General features: G+C 50.0%; 1 pseudogene; it reads left to right on the forward strand.

Annotated features, from left to right (window-relative positions):
- The first annotated feature begins 17,513 nt into the window (after nt 1-17,513).
- On the forward strand, nt 17,514-17,599 carry LOC112856590 (U6 spliceosomal RNA; annotated as a pseudogene).
- Nucleotides 17,600-18,951: the final 1,352 nt, after the last annotated feature.

Raw genomic sequence — 18,951 nt, forward strand, 5'->3', positions numbered from 1 at the left:
ATGGCCATCGAGGAGGGCACTTGTTGGGATGAGCGCTGGGTGTTGTATGGAAGCCAATTTGACAATAAATTCTATTCACACAAAAAAAGAAAAAACGAAAGGTTTCACCAACGTAACGTTAAGCGGAAAAACAAATCACGAAATACAAAACCAAGTGTATAGAATGAAGCCTCTTTTGTCAAAGAAACACGGAGGCACCAATCCTAGAAGGATAGATCGTCAAGTGATTAGCAGAGATGACCCGTTGAGATTATCAGGTATTTTTATTGTGATTTGCTACTGTGAGTAGGCCCTGAATTTATTATTAGAACAAAACAATAAACAACTTTTAGTCCCAAGAGAAAAAAGTCCTGCTGCGTGTGTGTGCGTGTGTGTGAGCGAGGGAGGTGTAGTATTTATAACGGCCAAAGAAGAAAAGGAGACAGTGGTCACCACGGTGTAGTTGGTCATGTGAACAAAGTAAGGAAAACAGCCAGTCAATGAGCCCGGAACGCTTGGCCATCCTTCCTAAGCCAGCATAAAATATCCAATATCCACCCACAGAGGGCATTCCCTGAAGAGTCCGGGCACAGCCAGCCCGGAGCCAGTGAGGCCTGTCTCCTTCTCGCCTCACAACCCCTGCAACACTGACCACGGAGAGCCTGGAGGAAGCCCTCACTGCGGCCGCAGCAGCCATTTTGGATTCAGGGATTTCCGGCATTTTTGTTCTCAGAGCCACAGAGCTTGAGAAGCTCTCCTCCCCAAGACGGTGGGTGCTTGGTTGATGGTTTTCGGTCCGATACATATTTACGACGCCCCAATTCTAAGTCTGACACACCATCTCACACGCTATTCCTTTGCATCCTCAGAGTAACTGGGGGTTTGGGGGTGGGGAAGGGGCCATGTAGGATCACCCCCGTTTCACCTGTGAGGAAACGGAGGCCAGGTAGCAAGCGGCAGAGCTGGGACCTGACGCCAGGTTTCGCGGCTACGACGCTGGCCGACTTCCCACCACACCACAGCTGCCTCTCCGCTTCAAAGCCTGGAAAAGTTGATGAGCTCTGCAACCTTCTGTGGGGCTCTGCAGAAACGAACTGGCAAAAGCCCGCTTGTCTGAAATAGCTGTGGTCCTCAGCTTCCTGGAACAAAAACACTCTCTTTCCCGAGTGGGGACCGGCCCGTTAACCCGTCCTTTATTTTCATGCAAGGCAACTCCCCACCAGCCATAAATCATTTTCCAGGCCTTTCCGCCAGGCAGCTCTGCTTTGGAAGTGCAATGTCCCACGCAGGGTGAGCACGTCGTCTTCTGGACCCCATCGGTCAGGCGAAGCAAAACCAGAAGTATCACGTGAAGCTGCAAACCTAAAATCCGTTACAACCGAGGCCCAAACACACGACACAGAGAGGAGAGGGGCGAATACACAGCCTCCAAGTGCAAGGCTAAAAGGTTTCCAGGCCTTGCGAATGAATCAAATGCGCTAGGACCCAGGGTGGCCGTCCATGAAGCTCCTTACTATGGGAGCTGCTTCGCAACGGTGACTTTTTTTCTTTAAAAGTTTTGATGTGATCAAGTTCTGGATGGGGCATAGAACAGAGCTCCAGAAGGCACATGCAGGATGTCTAGCTGGGCCGAGGATCGGTCCTCATCTGGATGAAAAAGATGCCTTCCTTCTGAGCAACAGTGCAGGAGACCGGGGAGGTTCCGTCCGGTGAAACACGACATCTCTTGGTCCCCGGGATGAAGATAAAAACAGCAGAAAGGGGCAGAGGAGGATGATGATTTGCCATTTATTCAGGCCCTGAACACAGTGTTAGGCACTTTACGAATATTATTTGTCAGAATTGAGGTCCTCTGGTGTGCCCGGCGATGGTCTGACCCTTTCCAGGTATGCACTCTTTGGTTCCCCTAATCAACATTAGGAGATAGGTACGACGATCACCTCCATTTTACAGATGGAAAAAAACCAAGGTCCCGCAGAGACGTGCAGCATCCTGCCCCAGGCCATGCAGATGGTAACTTGCAAGCCAGGAGTGGACGCGGGTCGTCTGCCCCAGACCACGCGCCCCACCCCCCCCACCCCGACCACTGCACTGTTTCTCTGGAAGACTCTGCGTGTGATACGACATTAAGCTATAGAAGTTGAGGAGGTGACGTCAGAGCCACGTGGCCTTTGAGACCCGAGAGGCGCTTTGGTGACTTCTCCCTCCCTATTATCCAGGGGGACTAACTCAGCCCACCCCGGCTAGACAGAGTCAGACTCTGTACTTTAACAAGGTCCCCGGGAGATCTGGGTGCACATTTGAGAAGTGATCTCTACTTTCCACCTTCTGCGATAAGACCCTCAGTGGCCCTTCACAATGGTCGAAAGCCAGGGAGTCTGCGTCCCAGAAAAATATAAATATGCAGAGGCTACAGATTTCTGCTCAGGTTTCCAGAAACTTCCTCCAGTGCTTGGAAGCCCAGCCAAGAACCCCTGGATATGGATTCCACGTTACAAAATCTGGTTCCGGAGCAGCGGTTTTCAAAAACGAAAACTAAAAATTGTAAGCAGTGCCAACTTTTTCCTATTCACAAGTGAAAGCTCATTCAGAAGCCCCAGGTATAAAATGGGTTTGGAGGGAGCCACAGCTGCTGAACAGGCAAGTGGCCCCCTTCCCACGGAGCCTGCCTCCCCTCCACTCAACCCCGAGGACTTTGGGGGTCCTCAAGTCCAGTGGAGCCCCCACCCCCACCCTACCCCATCCCCACCCTGCTGGCCGCACACAGGTCACCTGCAAATAGGTTTCTTCTTCATCTGCTTTGGTCTTCAACGTCCCCAGGACATTCTGAGGATCGGCTGGAATTTGGAACATGAATTGAGGGCATCCCAGCTGCCAGGCCGCGGAAACTGTGTCCCTGCGTCCCATTTTCCCCGGGGCAGGGCTGCTTTGGGTCGTTCGTCCGCGGGTCATCGTTGGCAATGCCCACTTCCACTCCTGGTGGCGTCCAGGTTTGCACGGGTATATCCTTGTCATCACTTCCATGCAGTTAATTCTTAAACATCCTGGAAGACGCAGCTAAGAAACCCTGTCCTGTGATGAGATACCACCCCACCCCGGTCAGAACGGCCGATCTTAACAACAGATGTTGGCGAGGATGCGGAGAAAGAGGAGCCCTTTTGCATTGTTGGTGGGAATGCAAGCTGGTGCGGCCACTCTGGAAAACAGGACGGAGGTTCCTCAAAAAATTAGAAATAGAACTACCCTGCGACCCAGCAATTGCACTACTAGGCATTTATCCATGGGACACAGGTGTGCTGTTTTGAAGGGACACATGCACCCCCATGTTTATAGCAGCACTATCGACAATAGCCAAGGTATGGAAAGAGCCCAAATGTCCATCGACGGATGAATGGATAAAGAAGATGTGGTATATATGTATACCATGGAATATTACTTACGATCAAAAAGAATGAAATCTTGCCATTGACAACAACGTGGATGGAACCGGAGGGTATTATGCTAAGTGACATGAGTCAGAGAAAGACAAATATCACATGGCTTCACTCATATGAGAACTTTAAGAGACAAAACAGATGAACATAAGGGAAGGGAAGCAAAAATAAGATAAAAACAGAGAGGGAGACAAACCATAAGACACTCTTAAATACAGAGAACAAACTGAGGGTTGCTGGTGAGGTGTTGGGTGGGGGGGGGGGCTCAATGGGAGAGGGCATGAAGGAGGACACTTGTTGGGATGAGCACTGGGTGTTCTATGTAAGTGATGAATCACCAAATTCTATCCCTGAAATCATTATTGCACTCTACCTTAACTCACGTGGATATACATTTTTGAAAAATTAATTAAACAAAAAAACAAAAAAAGAGGGGCACCTGGGTGGCTCAGTCGGTGGGGTGTCTGACTTCAGCTCAGGTCATGATCTCGCAGTCCGTGAGTTCGAGCCCTATGTCGGGCTCTGTGCTGACAGCTCAGAGCCTGGAACCTGCTTCAGATTCTGTGTGTCCCTCTCTCCCTGCGCCTCTGTCACTTGTGCTCTCTCTCTCTCTCAAAAAAAATAAATAAATGTTAAAAATAAATAGGTAGGGGCGCCTGGGTGGCGCAGTCGGTTGAGCGTCCGACTTCAGCCAGGTCACAATCTCGCGGTCCGTGGGTTCGAGCCCCGCGTCAGGCTCTGGGCTGATGGCTCAGAGCCTGGAGCCTGTTTCCGATTCTGTGTCTCCCTCTCTCTCTGCCCCTCCCCCGTTCATGCTCTGTCTCTCTCTCTGTCCGAAAAATAAATAAATGTTGAAAAAAAAAATTAAAAAAAAATAAATAAATAAATAGGTAGATGGATAGATAGATAGATAGATAAATAAGATAGGTAAAATCCTGTTCTGTGAGACTATAAACTGGAACACTTTTGCCTGCAGGTAACTAAAGGCTTACTACGACACAGAGCTACAAGTCCAGAGATAAGGACTTCCGGCTTAATTCTGCTAGCAGTTTAACGAGCAAAATACACACAGTCACCTACCCACGACGAGGACCAGAGGCAGAAGATTGGGGAGAGGACTCCACAGAAAGCTTTTTCTTTTCTATAGCAGTGAGGAAAAGGTCTCCTAGAGGCGCTGTGCCCTAGACCCACCCCACCTGACTTTCCCTCACATCTGATTGGCCAGAACATATCACGTGCGCAAGGCCGAGCCAGTGACTGGTGGAGAACAGGCGCTTCTTCCTTGGCTCCAACCAATCAGCAGTCATCCTCCGGAGCTGGGGGCAAGCTCAACCTTCCGGGGAGAGCTGGCCACATTTTGAAAACAATGGCCCCTTTAGGCGTCTTCCCTAACCCCCAGGCTGGGGAGTCCTCCTCTGGATTTCCAGAGTCGGCTGTGGCCCCTCTATTATGGCATATTTCCCTTTGCAACTTGTCTTTCCTCCCGCTGCCTCATATTAGCCCCGCAAGAAGAGAAAACACAGCCTAGCCACCTTCCTCACCTCCCAGCTCCTCAGAGAGGGCTGGGCACCTTGTAAGAGCTCCCAGGGTATTTAAATGACATTGCCTCCCGTGCAGTGTTCCCATAAAGTATTATACTCTCCTTGTTTTGGATGCACTTGATGAGATCCTTCACGCTGGGGAAACACAAGGTGGTTCCCATCCCCTCTTAAACCGTGCCCTGAGCACCGGGGCTGTGGGGGCACGTGTCTGGATTCCCCGGTAGCCAGCTCAGTGTCTGATCCACAGGACACGTTTGTGTTTTAAGTTATAGCACATAACTGACAAGCATTTATGCAGTACAGCAATGAAGAAATGAACTCATCTACATGCAATGTATGATGAACCTTTCAGACATAAGGTTAACTGAAAGAAGCCAGATATAAAAGAGTGATGATAAGTGTAAGAGTCTATTTACACAAAGTTCAAACCCGGAGAAACCAATTCTTGGTGGTGATGGAGGAGAGAAAAGCAGTTGCCTGCATGGGGTTTGACTGGCAGGGGGCCCAAGGGAGCCTGGTGTGGGCTAGAGACGTCCTAGCTCTTGACCTGGATGGTGGATACATATGCATACACAAGAGATTTAAACCGTGGTACATTAGACAATGGACTCTTATATTAAAAAGGAATGAATTGTCAAAGCATGAAAGGACGTGGAGGCAACTTAGATGCGTATTACTGAGTGGAAGAAGCTGAGCTGGGAAGCCTAGATGCTCTACCTGATTTGGACCATAGGATGTTCTGGATGAACCAAAACTTTGGACGCCATTGAGAGATCAGTGGTTTCCAGGGATGGAGGGAAGGAAGAGGAATAAACAGAGCACAGAGGATTGTTAGGGCACTGAAACCATTCCCTATGACACTGTAACGGTGGATACGTGGCATCACACATTTATCCCAAGCCCACTAAACACACAACACCAAGAGCGAACCCTCCCTAAGGTAGAGTATGGACTTGGGGTCATGCTGATGTGTCGAGGCAGCTTCATCGACTGTAGCAAACGTACCATTCTGGTGCGGGGTGTTGACCATGGGGGAGGCCGTGCACATCTGTGCACGTGCATGGGGGCAAGGAGGGTCTTTGTATCAGCCACTCAATTCTCGGTGAAAAAGGATAAAGTGTTCTCCTCAAAATACTATGAACCAGCACTCAGTAAAGGCTGACGGGAAGCCAGGTCTAGCCTTGGTCCTGTACCTGTGGCGTTTCTAGCACGCACGTGGCGGTGGATGGCAGGACTCACCTGGCCGGGTCGCCCTCCTACCGTCCGTGCCGTGCCCGTAACAAAGGTGGGGAAACGTGTTCCTTGCGAAGCCAGAGACGTCCCCAAGCTGTAGGAGCGAGGATTGCCTCCATTCCGCAGAGAGGAGGAAAACGAACTTCTGAGAGCCAGCGAGAGGTCCAAGGCCACAAAAGCTGAGAAGCGGCCGAGCCGGGACGTGCGGCAGGTTGTCTCGGGGGGAAAGCCTGACTCTGAGCCCCCTACGTCTTCTCACCTCTGACCTCCAGCAAAGCTGAACCCCTGGGAGCCCGAAGGGTTCTGGAGGTACCCTGGCAAAACTGTTTGTGGGAGTTTTCACTGGGGTTGTGTTACGCCTAAATTAATTGCTATTGTCTCTGGGACCTGGTCACAAAGCGCCCTGATTGTAGCGGTGATAAAGGGGTATTCCAAGCCCAAGTTCAACCTGTCAGGTCTGTCGATAACTGTGACACCTTGATTCCTTGTCACCTGGTAACTACTAAAAGGTGTAATATTCCGAAGCCTTTAATTTTACCTCCTGCAGGAGAGGGAAATTGAGGGGGGAAAGATAGGATGTGATTTGAGACACGTATAAATTACCTTTTGATGCTTATGAATATATATTCTGCATCTGATGCCTGCCTGGACAAGAATCTCTGTCCCCAGGATGCGTTAGGTTGACGGCCATCAGTACATAATTGCTGGGCTCTGCCCCATCTCTCCCGCCGGAGAACGAAACCTTGCTCAAGGTCAGTGTTGAGGTGTCAGTCTGGAAGTTTCCAATGTGAAGGGAGCTGTATCAGGAAGAAAACAGTCTTCGGAGAGGGCACTTCACCCCAAATGGGAAAACACGGGCATGTGTCTTGGTGTTGTCTGATGATGTCCTCAGGCCAGATAAGAGAGGTGAAAAGGCGACCCGGTGGGACAACTTCAGGATCACGAAGGTGCCCGAAGCCAGACCGGAGGACGGAGCAGGTGAGTGGGTGACGGCCATATGGAGTTAGCCTGTAGGGACAGCTCCTCCAAGAAATCTGGCTGTGACAGAAAGGGGAGAGAGGAGAGACGGCAGCATCCTGAGAAACCCACTGAAGATTTTTGAAGTCTTTTTCAGGGGCACCTGGGTGGCTCAGTGGGTTGAGCATCCGGCTTCGGCCGCTGTTTGTGGGTTCGAGCCCCACATCGGGCTCTGTGCTGACAGCTCAGAGTCAGGGGCCAGCTTTGGATTCTGTGTCTCCCCCTCGCTCTCTCTGCCCCTCCCCCACTCACATTCTGTCTCTCTCTCAAAAGATAAACAAACATTAAAAAAATAATAATAATAAAATAAAGCCTTTTTCATTGCGGTAAAATATACATAACATATAACTTAACCATTTTCAGGTGTCCACCTGAGTGCCCTTAATACAATCACAATGCTGTGAAGCCATCACCATTATCAAGTTCCAAGACATTTCCATCCTCCCCAAGGGGCAACCCAGTACCCATTAGCAGTCGCTCCACATTCTTCCCTTCCCCAGCCACTCGCAACCCCCAGGCTGCATTCCTTTGCTATGACTCTACCTATGTGGACATTTCGTATAAATGGAATCACGGGGTATGCAGCCTTTTGTAATTGGCTTCTTTAATTTAGCATAACGTGTCCAAGGCTCATCCGTGTCGTAGCACGCGTCAACACTTTGTTCCTTTTTATGGCTGAACAGTACTCCATTGCGTGGGTAGAGGACATTCGTTTCTCCGTTCATGCATCGATGGACATGTGGGTTGCTCCCACCCTTGGCTATTGTGGACAGGGCTGCCGTGAACATTCGTATACAAGGTTTTTTCTGGAATGCCTGTCCCGATTCTTTTTGGGAGGTAACCTGGGAGCGGAATTGCTGGGTCCTGGAGTAATTCTATTTAACCGGTTGAGGCACCACCGAAGTGTTTTCCACAGTGGCTGTAACTTGCCAATGATGTGCATGAGTCCCAATTACCCTACATCCTTCTCTACAGTCATCATTTCCACCGCCCTGTTTTTTTATTTGAAGTTTTTTTTTAAATGTTTATTTATTTTGAGAGAGAGAGAGAATATGAGTGAGGGAAGGGCAGAGAAAGAGGGAGAGAGAATCCCAAGCAGGGTCCACGCTGCCAGCACAGAGCCCCATACGGGGCTCGATCTCATGAACGGGGAGATCATGACCTGAGCCAAAATCAAGAGTCAGACGCTTACCTGGGCCACCCAGGTGCCCCAATTTGAAGTTTTTTTTTTTTTTTTTTTTTAAGTGAAGTTTCTTCTTTCATCACTGGGTGCTCACCACGGGCTCACTGGCTTCCCAACAGTGGGGATCAGACTGCCCGATCCTGCTCTCCAGGGGCTCACAGCCTGGTGGGACCACGGGCAAATCAGGCCCTGAAACAAACCATCAGACTCTCTCCTGGACCGGGACCTCCCATTCAGTTGCCTCCCTCTCTGGCTGCGGAAAACGAGAGTTGACATTTCGACGAGCAAGGGAGACACACACTTTGGCGGGAGAATCCTTTAGGCTCAGACCCTGACTCTGTCGCTTTCTCACTATGACTTCGAGCAAGCTGTGTAACTTTCCAGAGCCTCAGCTTTCTTATCAGTAAAATGGGGATAACGCTATTTACCCTAGGGAGCTGTCAGGAAATTCAGGCAGAAAAATGACAGAAGGGAAGACCGGGCTTACTGCCTGGTGCTTAGCAGGTGCTCAGTAAACTTGCTTCCCTTTCCTTGGGTCAAGGGAGAAAAAGTCAAGTCAAAACAAGAACACGTGTTTCTTTCTAATCCAGCACTACTTAAGGCAGAGGCCGACTAGCAGGGATGTGTGCAGACTGAGGAGGTGGCCAGTCTTGGGCCAAGGACATGCCACCAACATGCTTGCTTCCATTGATCTGGCCCTCGCTCACCTAGCAGTTTCCTGTTGGTGACCTCAGTGTCACCAGTAATTCTGATGCTCAGCACGCTTTGGGGTTCACTGGCTGTCTTGGCTTTCCAGAGTTGCCATAACAGATCCCCACCAACTGCATGGCTTAAAACAACAACAACAAAAATCTATCCTCGGGACGCCTGGGTGGCTCAGTCGGTTGGACGTCTGACTTTGGCTCAGGTCATGATCTCCCAGTCTGTGAGTTTGAGCCCCGCGTCGGGCTCTGTGCTGACAGCTCGGAGCCTGGAGCCTGCTTTGGATTCTGTGTCTCCCTCTCTCTTTGCCCCTCCCTGCTCTCTCTCTCTCTCTCTCTCTCTCTCTCAAAAATAAATAAAACATTAAAAAAAAAATCCCTTCTCTTATGGTCCTAGAGGCTAAAAATCTGAAATCGAGGTGACCACAGGGCCTTGCTTTCTCTGAAGATTCTAAGGGAGAATCCTTCCTTGCCTCTCCTGGCTTCTGGTTGGTAGTCCTCAGCCTGCCTGGGCTTGTAGACACATCATGCCGATCAGGGCCCACCCTAATCCAGTATGATCTCATTTTAACTTGATTATGTCTGCAAGGAGCCTCTTTCCAATAAGGTCACATTCACCGGTATTGGGGGCTAGGACCTCAACATATCTTTTTAGGGGACACCGTTCAACCCCTAACGCTGACTTACGGTCAAACGCTGGCATGGAGTCAGGTATTGTGGAGCACAGAGAAGGTGTGGGGAGCCCTGTTTAATGAAAAGACCACAAAATTATGAATGCCAATCTAGGTACAGGACCCTGGAAGGTGATGGGTCAGTGGGGGGTCCTGTAGCTTAAGCGTCATTAGCGCCAATGGAAGACCCGCTGGCTAAACCTCATTTATCCTGATTCAGTTTCTAAACTCATTACGTGGAGGCAAAGGAATAAAACAGTTAAAAATGACAAGCCATGAAAACGCAAATTTCCTACCCAGACCTACATAGCTGCATGTATATTAGAATGGGTCTGAAAGGAAGCACATCCAAATGTCAACTGATTACTCGTGACTGGTGGAGTTGGGGGGGGGCCTCGTTATTCCTTTCTTCTTGCCGATCTAAATTTGCTAGTTTTCCTCCAATGAACATATATCGCCTTTATAAAAACCGTAACCATCTTCCCCTTGCAACTTGATGTGTCCATTAGAGCTGAGACGTGTCCCAGGCCCTCGCAGGGCGCCTCGCCGCTGGTGGTTGTCATAGATATCTTTCCTGGGAGACCCTGTTTCCTCCAGGGCTCCGTGGAGCCCATGCGACCTCCCCCTGGGCTTCCTTGGTCCCCCTCCCAGCCCCGCCCCCAGAAGGCTGCCTGGCTCAGATTGGAAAGGTACCCAGCGAGCCACTGGCCAGTCGACGCACAGGAGAGGCCCCACCATGGAGAATGAGGCATCGTGGCCACTGATCTGTTTCCCTGATTTACATCAATTTACATTCAGCTCTCGGAGCAATCTACATGAAAATCAGGCGGCCTCCAGCTATTCCCCTGAAATCAGATGGGGCCCGCCTGGCCTGTGGGATGATACAGGGAGGTGCCCCCTCACTTCCCGAACCCCGGGCAAATTAATTTGTCAACCAAAACCAGGCCCGGCATCGTAATCATGGCTGCCTAGCACTCTTACGTTCCCCAAATTGGATAGATAAATGGATATTTGCGGTGTCTTAACCTGAATGTTTTGTCTAGCATCATTTTCCATTTCCTTCCCTTCTGTACGGAGCCAGTACGTTTTGTTTTGTTTTGTTTTGTTCCTGTGAGATCACTGATGCCATTCATCTATCCATTTCTCTAACGGTAATTTACTGGGTTCTTCTACGTGCCAGGACAGTTGTTTGGTGTTCAGGCAGGAGAGGTGACTGTGGGCTGCCTTTGTCCTGACCTGGCTCCAGGTCCCTGCTCTCGATCTGTTTTTAAATTTTTTTTTTTAATGTTTATTTTTCAGAGAGACAGACAGACAGAATGTGAGCGGGGGAGGGGCAGAGAGAGAGGGAGTCACAGCATCGGAAGCAGGCTCCAGGCTCCGAGCTGCCAGCACAGAGCCTGACACGGGGCTCGAACTCAGGAACCGTGGGATCATGACCTGAGCCGAAGTCGGATGCTCAACCGACTGAACCACTCAGGTGCCCCTGATTTGTTTTTAAGAATAAAGTTCAATACAGATATAACCTTCCTAAGGTGACACGCATAAACCCCTATGGTACAACTTGACAAATATTAGCGTGTGGCCTGTAACCTCCGTCATGACCGAGACCTAGAACGTGTTTAGCGCCCCCAGGAGGCTCCCTCATGCGTCCCCAGTCAATATCCTTCTACCCCACTATGTTCACCATTTCTGATTTCCTTCCCCATCAGTGAGTTCTGACAGTGTTTGAGCTTCCTGTAAACGGAATCGTCCAGTAGAAGTTCAAAAACGCCGGCAAGGCTCATTTTGGACATCATTATGTTTGCGAAATTCATCATGTTTGTGTATCAATGATTTGTTCCTTCTTATTACCGTGTAGTATTTAATTACGTGTATATACCACAATTCGTTTATCCATTCTCTGGTTGACGGACACCTGGGCTGCTTCCGGTTGGAGATGATTTCGAATAAAGTTCCAATGAACATTCTTATACATGTTCCTTAGGGTTTGGGAAACACTCGTTTGTCTTGGGTGTAAGGACACCCAGGGGTGGAATTTCTGGGTCAAAGGGTCAGCCTGTGCTTAGTTGTAGATCCTGACGATCCTTGCCCTTCAAATCCAGTTCCCGTGGTCCGTTTTCCCCAAGACCTCTTCCTGATTTTGTTTGCACCCCCTCCCCCAGCCCCCGTTATTGGAATTACAGCATGTAATTGAGGTTTGAAATTTAGGACTGGGGCGACAAAACTTCTTTCTGAGAATCACGAGGTCCGGCCCGGTCCCAGCTGCCGGGGGAATTGACCGTGCATATCTGGGAACACCGCCTTGCTCCTCGTGAGCTCAGCGGACCTATGTGAGATACCGAACCTTTGAGGTACCTTCCAGTCCTGACAGTGACAAAGACCAGGCTGAAATCGGGTCTCCGCCAGTTGTGCGGCTTTGCACAGGCTACTTTACTTCTCTAAGCCTCAGTGCATCTTACTGCGAAATATGGGTCATAATGGGCCTAATTTCCCACCGTCTGAGAGAATGAATGAGTCTATAACTACAACACGCGGCACAAAATAGCACTCGCTATGGGCTAGAATATTCACTATGATACAACCTCCAGTGACCCACTGTCTCCAGAAGCAGACACTTTACTCACCTGTCCTGCAGATGTCCCCGTGGCCATCAGGGAGCTGACACCCAGGCGGGGGTCTTCTGTGACAAGGTGCTGCCACGAACCCTGGCTTACATTTTGTCGCTTTTTTCTTTCGCTGGGAGGAGACGGAAGGAGACTGGGTCAAAAGCACATCTCCTGGGGCGCCTGGGTGGCGCAGTCGGTTAAGCGTCCGACTTCAGCCAGGTCACGATCTCGCGGTCCGTGAGTTCGAGCCCCGCGTCAGGCTCTGGGCTGATGGCTCGGAGCCTGGAGCCTGTTTCCGATTCTGTGTCTCCCTCTCTCTCTGCCCGTCCCCCGTTCATGCTCTGTCTCTCTCTGTCCCAAAAAAAAAAAAAAAAAAAAAAAAAGTTGAAAAAAAAAATTAAAAAAAAACAAAAAAAACACATCTCCCCCCTCGAATGACTTAATATTTAAAATGGTTTCCTCTATCTGTCAGAGGACACGTCAACCTGTATTTTTGCAAGAATTCCGAAGATACACAGAGCATCATTCCTAGTCTACCTAATAACATGATCTGAAGAATCCAGATTGTTATTTTATGTTTCCGATTTCGTGGACAGCGTAAGACACTGCCACAGAAAAATATCATTTGGATGATCGTGGAACGTGCCTTCTAGACTTTCATCAAACTTTTTTTTCCTACTTTCATGCAATTTTTAATACAGAAAAGAGAGCTACGTTTGACCACCTAAATCACACTTGATATCCATCCCAAAATGGAAACAGTTTTCTTATTAGCTCGTTTCACCCTTTCAGTTGCCCAGTTAACAACCTTATACCCGGTCAACCGTCTTGTGCCTCAAACCCTCTCCGTCCAACTACGTGGCGTGGTTTCTGTCCCTGACTGGCTCCCACTGATACACCCACGCCAGGCTTCCTGGTCCTCAGGCCTGGCCTCGGGTGAGTTGCTGAACATCACTCACTGAGCCTTGATGTTCCAATTTGTGAAGTGGAAAGAATTGTAACAGAATGCCCATCGGCACGGAGTGGCTTTTTAGGCTCAACTCAGGAGTCCTGCCTTCCGGAAGCTTCCCGAACTTTCCAGGCCCGTTAGGGTCCTCTGAATCAGGATCACGTGACTCCTTTTGCCCCTTCATTCATTCAACAGGCATTTTTGAGCACTATTACGGGCTGAATTGGAAACCCGCCAAATTCTTATGTTAAAGCCTTGACCCTTCAGGGGCACTGCACTTAGAGATAGGGCTTTTACACGGGGTAATTAAAGGTAAGTGAGAAGGTGGCCATCTGCAAGGCGGGAAGAGGGATCTCACCAGAAACAGAAACTGCCGGGACCTCGACCTTGGACTGCCAGCCTCCAGAACTGTGAGAAAGTAAATTTCTGTTGTTTAAGGCACCCAGTCTGTGGTGCTTTGTTACGGCAGCCTGGGCCAACCAAGATAAACACCTACCATGTGCCAGACAGACCTCGGTGCTGGGGACTCAGCGAGCATCAAAATAAACCAGAGCCTTCGCCCTCAAGTTGCTTCCGTTCTCCAGTGAGGAGAAAGAAAACAAGAGAAAAATGCCGGTAAGCATGTGTTACATTCAATGGTACTAAGTTCAAGAGGGGTAGGTAGAGCCGGGCACAGGAGCAGGGAGTGACAGGATACAGGGCTTAGGTGGTCAGGGAAGGTGGCACTTTACCTTCCATAGGAAGAAGATGCCATAGGAAGAAGTGAAGTAAGGTAGTGTAGACATCTGGAGGAAGGGTGTGCTCGGCAGACGAAACAGCAGGTGCAAAGGCCCGGTGTAAGAAAACGCCAGGTGTAGCTGCAGTGCGATAAGCGAGGGAGGAGGAGCTCGTTGGTCGTAGGGAGGGGACACAGAGAGCTCGGGGCCTGGGGAACCACTGTAAAGATGTGGGTGTTTATTCTGAAAAACATAGAAGGCTTACATCCGTTAGGGCTCTCCAGAGAAACAGAACTAATAGGGTGTGTGTGTGTGTGTGTGTGTGTGTGTGTGTGTGTGCACGTGCGTAATGAGGTTTATTTCAAGGAGCTAGTTCACGTGATTACAGAGGCTGGTTAGTCCAAAATCCATAGGGCAGACCAGAGGACTAGAAACCCAGGCAGGAGTTCCCGCAGCCGTCTTGAGACAAAAATTTCTTCTTCTTCTCCGGAAACCTGTTTTTGTTCTTAAGGCTCTCAGCTGCTTAGATGAGGCCCACCACATCACTGATGGCAATCTCCTTTACTTGAAGTCGGCTGACGGTGGGGGCTCACCGCAGCTACAAAAGACCCTCACAGCAACCCCGGATTCGTGTTCGACTGAACATCCGGGTGCTGGAGCCCAGCCACGCTGCCGTATAAACTAACCATCACCAGGCTCTGGGAGGGCTGTAGGCAGATGACATGCTCCCTGTTCCCTTACTTGGTGTAGTTCATACTCACTTTTGAGGGATCTGATCTGACTCACCTTGAAAAGGATCCCCTGGGGTCCTCGTGGAGAACGAATCCGCAGGAGCACGGCCGGATGCCACGGGGGGGGGGGGGGGGGGGTGGGACCGGTCCCGAGGCCACTGCAAGCACCGGGTGATGTGCGGGAGACGGAGGTGTGGGCCACAGTGGTGGCATGGAGGCTGCGAACTCAGGGGCGTGTGGCTCTTATCTGCAGGTGGAACCAGCGGACGCTGGTTGCTGCTGTTCCCCCGGAAGCCGGTCCATCGTGTGTGCGCCTGGCACACGGCAGGTGCACCGTCAGTTTGCTGAGCAGAAACGCAGGCCAGACGGTAGCCGAGAGCATCCTGTGCATTGTAAGGCACTGTCTGCGTGCTCTCTGTTATCACCCTCGGCCTGCTCTGCTCAGACCTCTGTGGATTCAAGCCCCGTTTGAGGAAACCTGAGCTGTGGCCCAAATCCCAGCTCCCATTCCTTCTGGGAACAGAGCCTGCCCCAGCCCGCATTCCACAGTTCTCTCTGGCTTCCCCGCCGGCGACCTGCCCTTGAGCCGTGCACTCTGGAGCAAAGGTCTCCCTCCCAGGGGACCTCCCCACTGGGAAGAGTCCACGGATTGGGCAGTTATTAGATTCTCTGCAATGTCCCCAATCTTCACTCCCCTTTACCCCAGAGAACTAGTGAGAATGTCAGATTGCCTTCTGCATGGTCTCCGGATCTGGGAGCTGCGTGGACTCGCTCGTCCTGATCTCCCGGGGAGCTTATTAAAACGTGAGGAAGAGAAGTGAGGTCTGGCAGTCCCTCCGCCTCAAACCCCACCACCCAACCGCACAGAGGGGGTGACTAATCCCTTGCGTTCGTGGTTAAGTGCGTTCTTCTTCAAAGGGCTCTAAAATAAAAAAAATAAATAAATAAAAGAAAAGTATAAGAAAGAAAAAGAGAAGAACCCACTGTGTTTACATGGAAAGTGGTTCCACATTCCTGCCATACGGAACACAGAGTGTCCCGGAGCCAGCAGCTACCTGGCCCTGTTCCCTACCGTATTATAGAGCAGGGAGCCAAATTTCCTTCTGGATGTCTATAAATAAAGTGCTTCATCCACAGGCAATTAGGTGAAAGCATTTTTCCGGCCAGTGTGCATATGCGTTTCATTTCTCCACAAGAGGTACTGCGGATCAGAGATGTTAGTTTAAGCCCCATTGCTATGTGTAATAATAATAACGTTTTCGCAGCATCTATGTGCCTTCTTTCCAACCCTCCCCTTCCCCTGACTCAGTCTAGGTTTTATGTAGAAATTCTACCTAGGAACAGGCAAATAGAGCATTCCAAAATTCTTTCAGTTGAAGAAATTTAGAAGGCTATGGGATTTAATGTCTTCTGTTGCATGAAGTATGCTCCATTTCTGATCTCCCGGGATGACTGGTGGATTTTCCCTTTTCTGATGATAAGAGCTGTGCAACTGATCACATTTCCCTTTTCACCTCATCTGCCGGGTAGCTCAGTGCCAGCAATGGCTTATACGTTGTGGATAGTGCCTCTGAGTCCTCTATTTTCCCAAATCCTGATTTCACTTCTGAAACTAAACATCCTTTCCAAAACTAAACATCAACATGTTTACCCACGACGTCTTCACAAAGAAGCAGGACGCAAAGACATAATGGTTTTTAGTTTTAGTGGCTGCCTGCTCTCAGAATGGAAACTCAGGATGGAACAACATGGAATGACAGAAGCAGATCAGGGTAGAGGGAAGGAGAGGAGAGAAATGACTTACAGTGGGCATAGACTAGGTGCGTTGGATTAGGTAAGCACTTAACAATTTTTTTAAAGAAATTTAAGATGCACAGCAGATCTGCTATGGCAGAATGGCGGAGTCAAGTTTAGGCCTAGGTCCTTGTGAGTCCACAGCTAGTGCATGTTCCATGCTATCATGCTACTCGTCAAATGGCTAATGGGGAAAAGACTGGCCAGTAGCAGAGTAAGCCTGTGAACAGCACAGTACCATGTGCTGAAGGGCAGAGAGGTTTGCTTCATGTCGACAAGGAAGAATAAAGAGAAGGGAGTTCAGGTGAATAATTTAAATACAGCAAGCCAAGGTACTCATCCATCTGTTTGTCCATCCATTCATCCATCCATCCTTCCATCCATTCACCCATCCATCCATCCATCCTTCCATCCATCCTTCCATCCATCCATCCTTCCATCCATCCATCCATCCACCCATTCGTCCATCCATCCACTCATCCATCCATCCATCCTTCATCCATTCATCCATCCTTCCATCCATCCATCCATCCATCCATCCATCCATCCATCCTTCCATCCATCCTTCCATCCATCCATCCTTCCATCCATCCATCCATCCATCCATCCATCCACCCATTCGTCCATCCATCCACTCATCCACCCATCCATCCTTCGTCCATCCATCCATCCATCCATCCATCCATCCTTCCATCCATCCTTCCATCCATCCATCCATCCACTCATCCATCCATCCATCCTTCATCCATCCATCCATCCATCCTTCCATCCATCCATCCATCCATTCATTCATCCATCCATCCATCCACTCATCCATCCATCCATCCTTCATCCATCCATCCATCCATCCATCCTTCCATCCTTTCATCCACCCACCCATCCATCCACCCATCCATTCATCCATCAGTCCATCCATCCATCCATCCATCCATCCATCCATCCAAAACTTCTGGACTCTGTGCTCAGTTCAGCAGCACACATACTAAAATTGGAACCACACAGAGATTAGCATGGCCCGGTGCAAGGATGACACGCAAAACTTTTGGACCCCACTGCCCAACAAAGGCTTCATAAACCCTTCAGAATTGACCCAAACTGAGCCACAGCCTTTATCCCCCCCCACACACACACATCAACCAGATGGGAGGATGACTGCAGATGCCCTTGGGAAGTGAGTGTGAGCCTGAATGACAGCAATCAGCAGAGAGAGACTCAGGTGAGAGCTGTTGGCAGCCCACCCTCCCTGCAATGGGGAACACAGGTTGCCATTCTGAAAGGACATCTTGGGTGGCACAGGACCGGCCCCACCACACCCTGCTCTGCTGTTCTCCATTTGATTATTTATTCCCAGTCTGGCCCCCTCCATGAGAATGTAAGCTCCTCTTTCCTGTTTTGTTCGCTGCTGTGTCTGCAGAGCCTAGAACAGTGCCTGGCCCAGATAAGCCGCCGCTGAATGAAATGAAGGAGGGGACAGACACAGCAGCCACTGTCACTGCCCACTTATAATGCATCAGGCACCGTACAAAATGCTTCGCAGGAAGTATCTCATTTAATCCACAGCACAACCCAAGAGGTGAGTACTATTATTCTTGTTCTATAGAGTTAGGAAACGGGGCCTAAAGAAGCCAGGTCATCTGCCCAATGGCACACTGAGAAGAGGTGGTTAAGTCCAGATTTCAAGGATTCCGAAGGCCGGTCGTTGGCTCCAGACACCTCCTCTAGTTTATGATGTGCCGTCCTCTGGGCAGTGCAGAAAGAGTGGTATCGGCTAGGAATTCAGGGAGGGCTGGGGGCCACCCGGAGTATGTGGGAGCTTCCGCGGGGATATGCACAGGACTCAGCTCGTGGCCGGGAGGAACCGACATCCATCGCATGGCCCTCCGTAGCGCATGCATGCTGTCAATCTTGAGTCCCCACATCCCCTACCAGGAGTCTTCCTAACCTCTAGACCCTCACTCTCTCACCTTGTATCTCTCAGGGATCTCAGACGTAACGGGGCTGAATCAGACCCCATCAAACTCCTCCTCTACCAGCCTTCCCATCTCAGAGTGGCACCCTCAGCCACACAGCTGTGCGGCCACACCTGTGGGCACCTTTACTTGCTCTCTTCCCTTCATCTCCCACACCCTTCAGCAAGACAACTTCCTACAACTCCACCTCCAAATTAAATCCCAAATCCATTGGCTGTATTCCATTTCCACTAACCGGCTCCTAGGCTGACCCACCAGTATCTTTCATTTGAACCCCTGCAAGAGCCTCCGGACTGTTTTTCCTTCTTCCTCTCCACGCGTACCCTGTCCTCCCAAGTGCCAAAAGTCAAGAACCACGAAGGGGCTGAGCTCTCGCTCGTGTGAAAGCTGACAAATCATGCTGGTCTCTTGGACGATGACCGGAGA

This window comes from Puma concolor, chromosome B3, assembly GCF_028749965.1.
Source record: "Puma concolor isolate L17-30 chromosome B3, mPumCon1.1.hap2, whole genome shotgun sequence".
Taxonomy (NCBI): Eukaryota; Metazoa; Chordata; class Mammalia; order Carnivora; family Felidae; genus Puma; species Puma concolor.